At 30.1% G+C, this 13,409-nt stretch overlaps 1 protein-coding gene across 1 annotated transcript in view; it reads left to right on the forward strand.

Moving 5' to 3' along the window:
- LOC121128868 (sodium channel protein 1 brain) overlaps window positions 1-13,409 on the forward strand; it is a 244,362-nt gene that overhangs the window by 80,479 nt on the left and 150,474 nt on the right. The window lies entirely within an intron of this gene.

Here is a 13,409-nt window from a genome sequence, read left to right on the forward strand (position 1 = left end):
AACAAACTCCTGTAGTATATATTGGATGCAAAAACTAACCGGAGTCAGTGAGGGTATTGGCGACCCTCAGCCGTTCCAGTAAGGTGCATTTTATCTTTGTGCTCCATGGAGAGAAAATTAACAGCATTGAGTTCCTGGGTACCATCTTATAGAAAGGTATCCAAACATGAGCGAATTCCTACTTCCGGTAAGAGATTTATTCCTGTTCAACAGGATGGTACTCACTCTGATACGTTTATATGATGCAAGAGTGGTATACCTCATTTTCCTAGCTTTTGAGCAACAAATTTTAGTCTCCATCCAGTCCAGATGGATTATAGAATCTGGTTTACTTTGGCAGACAGGGTCTACAAAAAGTCACATAAGAATTTTGATGCACTCAAATTCTTCCTAATTTGGGAAGGAGAAACATTTCTATAGATGTGGCCTCTGCCTACCGTGATGTCTTGCCTGACAGACTCAACGATGTAGTTTCTGCTAAAGAGGGCCAATATTACTATTTTTTCCAATTATTAATATGATTTTCAGTAGTATTTAGGGAAAATTATACGTTATTATTAATTTTACCGTATTTAGGGTCCACCCTGGACATGATGTAAATGGACTTCAAGGACAATTCTTGGGCCATATGGAGTAATTGTACTAGTATAATGTTTATTTATACTGAATCAATGCAACTCCATCTGACTAATTCAAGGAAAATGAAACAAAAATTTACAGCTGATAACTAAATACAAACTACAATGTTAATTAGTAGGTTATTGAAGTAAGGCCCTGAGACATGTAAAGTGGTGCCTATAATTTTGCCTTAAATTATTTTGCCTCAGGACGTTTTGTCTTCAACAATTTCCCCTTTGAACATTTTGCCTTAAAAACGCTTTACTTCAAGGATATTTTGCCTTAATATATAAATAAATAAGATTTATATATCTTTGTTTTATTTTTGGTTAAAATTGATGTTCCTTTGAAATTTTTTAACCAAAATATGTAATTTGTATTTCAATAAAATGCATTAAATGGACGTTTTCTGTTGGAAAAATGATGGAATCATGTCCCAAAATTTCAATGACTATCTAATGAACTCGAACATGAGACAAAATATGTAATATTATTATTATAAGAAGAAAAAACAAAAATAAATAAACGTGCCAACGATTCAAATAAAAGAATTGCTAATCACTTTTCCGTTAAGAGTTATTATTATTCATACTAAAAAAGACTCATAGTTTGACAAAAAAACATGATATGTGGGAAAAGTATAATTCCATCATTATTCCAACAGAAAACAAACATTTAATGAATTTCATAGATATAATATTACACTTTTTGATATAGGAAATTCAAGGGGAACATCAATTTCAACCAACAATAAATAATAGCGACGTATAAACCTCATTTATCTATCTATTAAGGCAAAATATCCTCAAGCATAAATGAATTTATGGCAACATGTCCCTCGGTATGGCTATAAGTAAAATTACCTAGTACCATATAAAATATACATTTGTACATACAAAAGAAATCCCTTCCATCTTTGAAACATATTTCTTTATAATATCTAATAAAGAGTCATACATTACAGAAAATCCGTGCTCTATATAGATTTGATGGTAATATATTATTCACCCCTATCTTTATCACCTTGTATTTTCTTATCTTTCCTTCTTATTATTTTCTTCTTACCCCCCCAAATCAACACCAATACATATTTGATAAATGTAGAATTTAAATGAGTACATATAAATATGTTATATTAGTACATGTGACATATCTTTGAATATTTGATAAAAATCTTCATCTTTTTTACTCAGGACTGAGGGAAGAGATAAAAAAATCATGATAAATGTGAGTTTGTGTATATATCTTAACAATATTATATATAGAGTTGACTTTGAGTTATGTAATTTGGATATGATGAATAAATACACATATTATGTTAATATATTTGATGTACCTACCAATCCCTAGACGTTACATCGCTCACATACAAATGTACTTTGTAATTTTTATCAGCTGTCAATTTTCTGCTTCAGAACATGGATGGGTTGAATTGGAATGAGCTCACTCTCAATGAATCCCGAGATTTCGTTTTAATTTCAACCCACCATGTTTCAATTAGTCGTCAGTTGTATGGATCAATAGCTAAATCTCGTTGCTTTTTTAATGCTTCGAAGGAAAAAGAAGAAAAAGGAGGAACGGTGTAAAAATATGAGATATTAAAAAAATCAAATGCCAAATTTTATCAAACTTCTCAAAACTATCACCCTCATCACTACTACTTAGATTACTATATTGGAAGTGAAAAAGAAAGGCATGTTGTTGAATGGCGTTTCCAACAACCCCTTTTTTTCAATAGGTTTTACTTTTATGTTACAGGAAAAGGGTCCAGGAGACCGTCCAATTATGCTAAATAAGCATTCATCTTTGCATGTTTGTCTGTCTCCCATCTCCTTCTTTTTATTCTTTCTTTCTTTTCTTCTCCAAAAAGCAATTGCCGTTCAAGTGGCATATATTAGTGTGCTGAAGACCTTACTCAAATTGTTAAGAAAATAAATGTCATACAAAAATAATTCAATAGTTGTGACGAATTGACAAGCAATTACAAAATTCTTTAGCACCATTTTTTAGAAAAGGTTTCGAAGCCCAATAAAGATTGCAATATGTTCCCTTTATCAGTGCTCTGAACGTTGATTGTTTGAATTGTAATTACCTCCACAAACGAAGTTGAAAGTTTTTATATTAATAATAAAGCAGAATTGTGATTACAAAGAGGTGTAATGATGCTAAAATGTTAAATGATCTGTCTTTTCTATCAAAAAAGTAATGAAAAGTGTGAGTAGAGCCTAGGGAAAGTACAAATATTTATTTTCGAACTTTTTTTAAATTTGAAAAAAAATCAGTGTCCAATTTTTTTTTTCATATAAAAAAGTCTGTTCATTTTTTTTTAAATTTTATATAATAGTTTTTCATTAAACGTATTTTGCAGGGAAAACAATGTTTATCAATGTATACATACACGCAACGAATCAATTAATTAATAATATGTCCTGAATTTGTTTATTTCTTCTCCTTTTATTTTTTTACTATTTTTAAAATGATTATAATTCAGCAATTTCTTCTTGATGTACGAGGATGGTCTGATAAGTTTCCACACCTTAACGAAGATGCAATACCTTTTTTATAAATTTTATATTTCTTTTTTAACATACTCTCCTTATAACTTTACACATTTCCCTCAGTGAGGATCCCAAATCTGTAACGCATCAAAATATTACTCGGCGTTTTTCTCGTAAAATAATTCTTTTGTTTTGGCTAAATTACTCTGAGCTAGATAGACTTAGACTCGTCAAATTTTAGCACAACAAGTCTTTTTATGTTTGCTATTTTTGTAATCAATTATCAGGTTACAGATTCAGAAACAAATATTTAATGACTGCTCGAACCACAAAAACACTTGCATCAACTCACTCAAACGACTGTTACATTACAACTACACGTCCAAAACGACTAACTGCTGACAGATGGGACTAGCTTGACGCAGACCTGTTTTTAATGTCTATTTATTATGTTTTGCTTGTGTGGGGAAAAAAATCGAAATTGTTAAGGAAACTTAAGAATGGAAAACATCAAAATTATATATACCATGTATATCCATTTTATGTACATTCGTGTATACTTGATAGAAGTAGGAGTCAATAAAAGCTTTTACATATACTATGTACCTGTGTTTTTGTACATAAATGGATGAGCAGACTTTTTTTTATTTAAAGAAAAGGAGGTGGATAAAAGTATATTGTGAAAGGGGAAGACTTGTAACTTGAGTTCTTTATGAGTTTTGATATGCCCTGTAGAAACTTTATAGGACTACTTTGAAACAAACATCGATGTAGTATGTATACATATCATATGTACAACTTTACAGTGGTACATGTAATAGTTATTAGACTCAAATGAGGAAATTAATCTACAGGGTTGATCTAATCCAGTAGTACACTTCATTTAAATATTTAAGAAATCGGAAATTTATTCATCGATTGTCTTCAAACTTGGTGAAAGATGCGGGTTGTGATTCAATTAAATAAAAAACTAACGAGAAGGAGTAAAATGGAGCAAAAAAGGAGTGTCCCAGATGGCCATATACAAGGAGCTCGGGTGTGCTCACGTACCACTGTTTATCATGCCAGAGACCTATTCACCACCAGCCATGGCCTTGAGCGTTGTTAACAGCACAGGTGAAGTCTACCCTCTCTGGGGACAACTTTCTTTTCACTCAAGATAGAACTCCGTGTCATCCTACCGCTAAGAACTAGGCCTTCCTGATTAACAACTTTCCGGAATTTTGGGACCTCAGCATGTGTTCGCCCTCCTCTCTATACGTGAACCGCTTGAAATATGCTGTACTAAACTTGACTGCACCGAAACTGAACTGGATGGAACTGTAGTCTTTAGTCCTAAATAAGGATCGACAAAACACTACCTGTTACACATTTAGTGGTTGTTTTCCAAACTCAGGATGCTTTATTTTAAACAAAAGAGCGTTCTCCACAATATATTTTGTAAAAGTTAGACTGGTGTTGTTATATTTGATGTCAGTCCCTGTTTTTGAAGGCAACTTTTCTAGGTGATGATCCTTTTTTTCTTACCTTCGAATGTCTTGATTGAACCCTTCAAATTATTGGACTTGGGTATAACTTTTGTAGGTGTTGATACTTTTTTCTACACTTAAATGTCTTGACAGAATCCTTCAAATTATTGGGCTCGGCTATACTGCTCTTAAAAAGAATAATTGTCAAAATATTATCTTCTCTTTGACACAGACATAACAAATTAATATTTACTTACAATTACATAATTTCTAATTTCTATCTGTGCTGTATTAACATATCAACAATCTTGAACTAAGTATCAATAAGTTTTTTTCAGCAGCAATATTAATTGATTTTATTATTATTTTTTTTTTTTGCAGAAGTTTTTAAAACTCCATTGTAATGATTTATATTGAATTAAAATTAAATAAAGTTAAGAAAAAGTAAATGATTGATTTTTTATAATTTCTTATATAATTGATTTGTTCCTCAAAGCTTGAAAACAAACCCAGTTTGTAATTGAATTAGACTATCTAGAATTTTTTTTTTTGGTAATTGAAATTATTATTATTTATGGTTTAAATTAGTTCCTTTCGTGTAAAAATGATTAAAAAACCGAGGTGCTATTTTATTATATAAACCTCAAAAATAACATTTTGCGGATAATTTCTTTTGTACGTAACTACATTTCTACAAAAGTTAATTACATGATTGTTGTTTCATTTAAAGAAATGAATTGAAGAACAGGGAAAAATGAACGAATGAGCCCGTAAATGGGAATATTTTTTTCTAAATGAACAGATGCGAGGGGTATCAAAGCGTATATATTCACTATAAGTCAAACGACTGAATATGTACAATAAAAAGATACTTAAAATATTCGGCTATATTAGAATAAGCTATTAATGAAGATACATTCAACTCTGATTTCTATTAGTTCTATGTTTTTATTTTACAAAAATGTTCATTAATAAAAGTATTCCCTATTTAGAGTATGAGAACCTCTATGTTTTTCCGAAATTTTATAGGTCCATAATTAGCCTTCAACAATGTTTTAACTAATCTTTTGTAACCCTGGAGATGTATTGCTCCATTCTGTTCAGCCTCTTCTCAAATACCAACAGACCCTATGTAAAGGGTTTCTCATCAAAAGTGCTTTAACTTTTTTATAAATTAAACACAAAAAGTTAAAGATTTTTCCAGATTTATTTTTTCAATAAAAATTATTCACATTTACGTTTATGTATTATGAAAATCAATTTCTCTAGCGGTGACCAATACAATCACGTTTACAGACGTCCAACCCCTTAACCCGATTTCCCACTACTTTTTCCAATAAATTGACCGATATTGCAGCAATTTTGAGTTATATATTTTCTCTGAGATCTTCTAACGTCGCCTACTTATCAGTGTAGACCAATGACTTCACGTGACCCCAAAGAAAATAATATAAAATCCCATGATTGAGGCGGCCAATCAGCATATCTATTTCTCAAAATAACATGCTCACCAAATTTACTTTGCGATAAATCGATTGTAACGTTTGCTGTGTTACAAGTGGCACCGTCCTGTTGAAACCACATTTTAGCCAAGTCCATATCTTACAATTGGGGCAAAAAAATCAGATAGCGATTTTCAATTACCATAACGTGGCGAGTATCATTATCAACGAAAAAATAGGATCCCTCCAACATGAAGTCCACACCAAACAGTAAAACTTTCAAGATGTAATGATATTTTGTGAAGTATTTTTACATTGTTGCCAGAACAACAACGTAGGTTTTCTTATTTTCAAAACCATTGAGACAAAAATGAGCTTCATTAATGAAAATAATTTTTCAATGCAAATCAGCATCAGCATTGCACGGTTATTTGATAATAAATTTAGATAATTTGCAATCGCTGATCAAGTGTATATTATCCCATGATAAAATGTAAACTAATGAAGTTTCTAAATGTCAAAGGAAGAACAAAAATATGGTCTAACCAAATATTTTCCTACTGAAAGTTAAAGCGTGCCTAATGAAAAATCCTTTATTTCTTAATACATTCTAAATAACATTCTATTTGAAATTGTTCCTCCAAAGTAAAAGTTATTTTGAGTAAATATTATTTTTTTACTGCGTATCCTTTTTATGATAAATATATTTTTGAAAAGCATTTTTGACCGTTAGTAAATAAGAAGTGGTACAGTATAACTCACTTGCCCACCTATTTATGGAATCTCTAATCAGTTACTTTTTATGATCCCCCCAACTAATAAATAATTATGATAATAATTAGAAGAAAATAAACAGAAATATAGACAGTTGGCAACAAAATACAGTCTACATTTTTTTGAGAAATGCGCCTAATTAAATGGCTATGTAATAACCTACAACAAAAATCATCTTTTGCCTTCTAAAATGATTTGTAAAAGCATGATGGATAATTGATGCTACAAATGTGGCACGTCAAGTCAAGGCAAAATCAATCTCAAAAATAAGCCTAAATTACATTTGTATTCTTCTAATATAATTCATTTCTTTTAATATATTTTTAGAGGTTATCCATTGAAGACAATTCATAGTTAAAATGAAGAATAAGAAATGTATATAATTTATTTAGAAGGCTATGTCGGAGTTAAATAAGGTTTTATAAATCAAATGAAGGCTTTAAACTTTTTTTTGGCATTTCAACTTATCCCAAAAATTTGAATACAAAGTCTATAATTGACCCAAATGTGTCTATAAAATATAAAGCTGTAAGTAGAGGATGCTCAAGATATCTATGTTGAACAGCCTGGCGTGCTTGCTCTCATGGGTAAACGCTTGCACTTAGGCAGATGATTTTTTTTGTTAGATAGCTTGTTAAAGCTTGCACAAGATAAAAAAAAAAAAGAAGGAATTAATTGAAGAATTTGTTGTCCCAGATATTTGAAAAAGGAAAGGGACCCTCCTTGGAATCTACATCTGGAGGGACAATATAACGATTGATTGAACTCTAGAACTCAATGAGACGTTCGTTCACAAAGTTAGGAGATAATTTGAAGCCTGTAAAGTTGATTTTGAGGCAACACATTGTATTTGGGTAGTTAGATCCAATGACCTCGTTCTGCCTCATCATTTGTTCGCTCCATGCCTTAGGATCAACACTAATACCTTCTTGGACGTGCTAGAGACCAAGGTTAAGTCCTGGATCATTATGATTGTCAGTAGGAGGACTTAGAAGTAGTAGCAGTACTTGGCTCCTTGCCACGCCTAAAAAAAAGTCTTAAATAGCTCCAAGACAGTTTCGACGACTTTATCCTTTCGTATTTTTGGACTCCAAACTCGATGGAATTTGATGTATTTTTTTTGGTAGTCGCGATCGAAATATAGACCAACCGAACGCCCTAGAACACTAAAGACGAACGCATCATTCGGATGAAAATGGAACTCTAGGATTTTCCAACAGACCATGTGGTTAAGGACTTTTCGTGCTTTCTGCCTCATATAGAGACTGTAATTGAGGATGGAGGTGATTTTATTAAATAAAATAAATTAGAATAGATCTAGCTGTCATAATCTGGATTTATTTTTTTAATATTATAACTGATTGTAGAGAATATTGCGGCAAATATAGTATGTGCACCCTGCAAGGGGTAAAAAAATATTGGACATTTCTCCTATCTTTGCATCGTGTTCAAGATTGCATGACTGTTGGTAAATAAAAATCACTTTATTTTTATAATCTCACAAAGGTGAATTGGAAAACTTTTTTTTTTTTTCAATTTCAAAAGCTAATAAAAAGACTTGTATAACATCTCAAAAAAGATTCATAAAAGTAAAAAGTCTATGTCAAACTAGTTCTGAGTAAATGCAATTTTTTTTGCAACTCTTCTGATCTCCCCTACGTACCACCTATTTACAGAACCAATTAAAAGTTATATGCAACAATAAAATCTTGTAGAATCCTGTTAACTTGTATTTTTGAGAAAAAAACTAAAATGAGGAAAATATTTTGATAGCACTAATATTATATATAATACGAATAGATGAACTTTTGCTCTTTATGAGTTCATTCTTTGGGAAAACCTATTTAATCTGCTCCGTCGACTGCCAAGAATAAAAGTACAATTCTAATATAATATATATAATTTCTTTCTCCTTACTGACAAAAAATAAATATATTTTTATTTTCCAAATATGAATGGATTTGAACATATTAAGTACATACTTGGAAATGTAAATAGGATCACATTTAAAACATTTCATAAAATAGTCTTTTTTGATAGTATGTATTAAGTATTATAAAATATTTTGTTCAAAGTGAAAGCCAGTTAAAACTTTATGAATTTAAACTCATTAGATACCTAACTAATTTAATTTTCATTATACTGATTATTACCTCTATACATCAGTACGAAATGATTCTTTTCTGTAAAACCTTATCAAAAACTTAATCTAGATGAAGAAGAAAAAATGTATTTCTTTGAGAGTGTGAGACTAATTGTTTGGGAATAAAACTATGAATAAAAATGGAGAAGTTTACTAACAGAGTACTTTATTTATTTATTGATGTGAATTTATTATTTGCTTTATATTTGACAATTTTGAAAAAAACAAAACAACAACAACTTGTTTTTTAAATCCATATTGCATAAATTTGACAACCTTTCATTTGGAGCTTTTTAAAGATACATTTCAAACTATTCTATGTTTTTTTTTATCTATTGTTAAATATTATTATTAAATTACAAAAACAATTTTGTATGACCATATCTGCCCAACACCTGTAGACACGATCCTGTTAAAAAAACAGGATCGTCCGAATCTTGAATTTTTTGCTATCTTTATAACAAATATGAACTTAAACGCTTGCAATATTTTATACATTTAGCAATTTGAAAACTTTTTTTATTTTCCACGCTGCAAAGTTCTTTATTCCCCCCCTCAAAAGCTGCCAAAACTATATTTCTTAATTTTATATTTTGATTTTCTCCATTAAAGTTTTATATAACTTATTTATCAAAATCATATTAGCTTACACTGATTTCATATTGTTCTTAAAGAATTTATTTTGATATTTATGTAAATAATTGGAATGTATTTTATTTGTTGATAAAAGTGTATGAAATATTTTATCTAATCCTCATCAGATACTTCATTTACTGTATCAACATACAATAACGATTGAGCATGGGCCGATAACTCTTGTTTTTTTCTTTTAGAGTTATTTTTTCTAAGGTCAAATATTAAGGGGTAACTGCTTATCCAAAAATGGCGAATCTGATCTGTAAGGGTATTAATTCTGGAAGATTTTGTTGTGTGATTAAGTATATAATATAAAAAAGGTCTACCAAGTAATGACAAGAATTAATCATGGGGCTTACATAACTTACAATGTGACAGAAAAAATACGTGTGTGCACGTGTTGGTTGATTATCTGGAGGATGAGAACATGTTCAATATTGCAAATATTTGCAGGTTTTTATGTTATTTTATACTCTTCATTAATGATGTATCTAACTAACCTCAGTGAGTTTTTTTTTTTTGTGTAGACTTATTCTTCTATACTAAAAGATTAGTTATATAAATAGTTTCATGTATTTAAATCATAAAAATAGTAAAACAAATTAAAAATACAAAAAGATATTTTTTATATAAAATACCTGAAAAGTTACCGTAAAATAGTTACCTTTAACTAATTTAATGATATATTTTTACCTAAAATTGTGTACAAAGACTTCAAGCTTTAAATCGATTGTACTGTATAATAGGTATATTCTCATAGGTATAATACATTAGCAAACTCTGTTATAAGAACAATTTTACGGTTCATGAAATTGTTTTTTATGCTTCAACAACTAAATATAGACACATTTTTATTAGATGTATGCAAAAAAAAAAAAAAAAAATAACATAAATAAACAATTTCAATAATTAAGATTTTGGCAATTTTTTCTGTTATATCAAGCACTGTACGCTGTAGTAAACACAAAGAAAATACAAATATACATAAAGTCATGACTTGTGTGGGTAGTTTTCAAAGACAGAGAGTCCTATTCATAACTTGTTGGTCAGCTAGTGATGAAATTGTGCATTTATTGAGCATGCTTAAAAAAGGAAATCAAAATCAACATGATAACCTTGACAACTAGAGGAAAACAGATAAAATCCCCTGTGACGAGAGGGAGGCAGAGAAATAAATAAACAAGGACATTGATAAGAATTAATCCGATGTCGATCCCCAATTCTAATCTGACTCCAACAAGGACTTGCAATTATGACTACACAACAAATCCTGAGGGTTAGGCTCTGTCTTTTATGAACACGCACGAATGTTCAATCAGGCTTTTTATATATTCAGGAAAGGAACTTCACTACTCTGGAATTAAATAACAATGACAACTCCTTAGGTAAAAAAAGTTCATTCTTGAGATTACCAATTCAAAAAAACCAAAAAAAAACAGGCCACATTTACATCATTTACATCACTAGCTATTAATGTAAGTTCTTGTTGTACTCAGAGTAGAATTGAAGATCGACAAATGAGTAATTATTTCGTACGTCTTTACCTGATACAGAGTGCCCCTTGTTTTTATTTCCTTCCTCTCATAGCCAATACAATGAAATGTCATGATAACGAAGCTGCTTTCCTTCAAAACAATCTTCAATTTCGCAAGGTTAGCACGTTAATTTTTGCTTTTTTTTAAAAACATACATCCGGTTATATGATTTACAGCTCTAGCTATAATGGAGAAATACATACAATGAATATAACATCGTTATATAAACCCTAATTGAGTTTTGATCCCGATGAAAATATTTAATTATAATTCAATTTTCCTAATTATATTGTATTATTAAAAACATAATCAAACTCGGGGAAAAAAATAAATTATCCATTTTTTAGCTGTATACATAGTATATAGAAGGATAATATTAAATTATTATGTATATATAATATCGAATGCGTCTGCTTTTGATCATTAAAGCATAAAGCATTTTGCTTCTGACAATATATTTTGTAGGTATCTGCATTCTTATATTTTCATGGAATCATACACACTAACAAACATTCAGTTCTGTTTTTATAAACAAAGGACGTGAATCCTCAACAGTTTTACTCTTACGCCGTCATCAACAACCTCTTTAAAAAAATAAGAGACGTTGTTATTACATTGTTGCTCGAAAAAACCTGTTGCCACCAATTCCTTGGCTCGTTATCAGATTGAATCTTATTTGTAAAATTACTTTCTTTACAAATGAATTACATCACTAAAAGTTAAAGTATTTTTAATGGGGTTCAGTCTGATAATCCTAGACCGTTTTGATTTTAAGTGGACCAAACTGATTTGGTCTTTAAAAAAAAAGTTCGGTCTGCATGAGTCTAAAAAAAATCGGTTTTTGTTAAAATTCGATCTTTACCTATTCTATAGATGAATTTTTGTTGACGTTTATTCTGTTTCATCGACCTATATTACGTCATATGAAGTCAAATGTGTTTCATTACGAGGGTGGTCTGGAAAATTTCCGACATCAACGTGAAGATTACAGCACTCGTAAATAAAAGATATTCACATCTAACTAGCATCTGTTGAGTATTACTTTCGAAATTTTCAGTGATTTTTGGGTCGTTTGATTGAGTTGACGGGAGTGTTGTTGTGAGAATGGACAAAATTGAGTATCGCTCGCATGGTGAAGTTTAGGTGTTATAAATCCAAGTTTTAGATGAAACTTGGATATACCTTTATACACCAAAGACAGAAATACAGTCCCAACAGTTGACTGAAAAGATTTTCGTCATATGAAGAGGTAATCCCTTTTGTGAACAATTATTTTGGAGAGAAAAAGGCCGAGTAATATTTTGACGGGTTAAAAAGGTGGAAGCATCGCTTGAAAAATAAAAATTTTGTATTTTTGTTATGTCGGAAAGTTTTCAGACCACCTTCGTAAAAAAGTAAATATTCGTAGAATGAATAGCTCATTCGAATCCATTCCACCTAAATCTGTGGAATCAGTGAAAACGTTTTTAGCAGTTGGTTTATTCATCTTGGGACTGAGAACTCATTTATACGTTAAAATTTTGATTGTCGAAGGTGTTTACAGACCTCTTTCAAGTCCAAATAAGATTTGATTCACTTAAAATCGTCTATATATTTTGCAATATTTGATAAAAGAATGATTATATTTTTTAAAACGTATTTTATTCACACTCATAATATTTATATATTTTTAATGTAGTTAATTCTCACAATTATTTATCAATGTCGTAAAATGACTATTATTAGGTAATATATACAAACAGTTCCATCTATTGGTTAGAAGACCTTGAAAATTGAAGTCAATCTGCATGCTATATGTACATTTCCTTCTCTATGAGTGAGGGGGTATATATCAAGCCCATGCAATTTGATTTCAGAAGAAAAATTAATAGTAAGCGCGTTGTCCACTTAGCTACGCCGCTCTATTCAGTTTTTTCTCTCTTTATTGGTCTAGAGAAGTTACATACGCAAAAAATATATAAATAAATATTATAGTTAAATTATCTATGAATTCTATGAAATTATACAATGGAGCAAAAATTCAAAAAAACCTCATACCCATTGATTTCAGAAGAAAAATTCCCCAATAAAAAATAAATACTTTTTTTGTCAACGCCCTTGCCTATTATGGAGCTCTCTTATAAAAAATGTTTTTTATTTTTCGTCCTAAAATGTATAAAGTTGTTGGGCTTGATATATAAACTAGTAAAAATATATATAAAATCTAAATTGAAACGATTAATGTTTTTTTGTACCTTGGGAATAAAACCTTTAAATTGTTATTATTATTTTTAAACCAAATAAGATCAACCGAT

This window comes from Lepeophtheirus salmonis, chromosome 14 (assembly GCF_016086655.4).
Source record: "Lepeophtheirus salmonis chromosome 14, UVic_Lsal_1.4, whole genome shotgun sequence".
NCBI classification, from domain to species: Eukaryota; Metazoa; Arthropoda; class Copepoda; order Siphonostomatoida; family Caligidae; genus Lepeophtheirus; species Lepeophtheirus salmonis.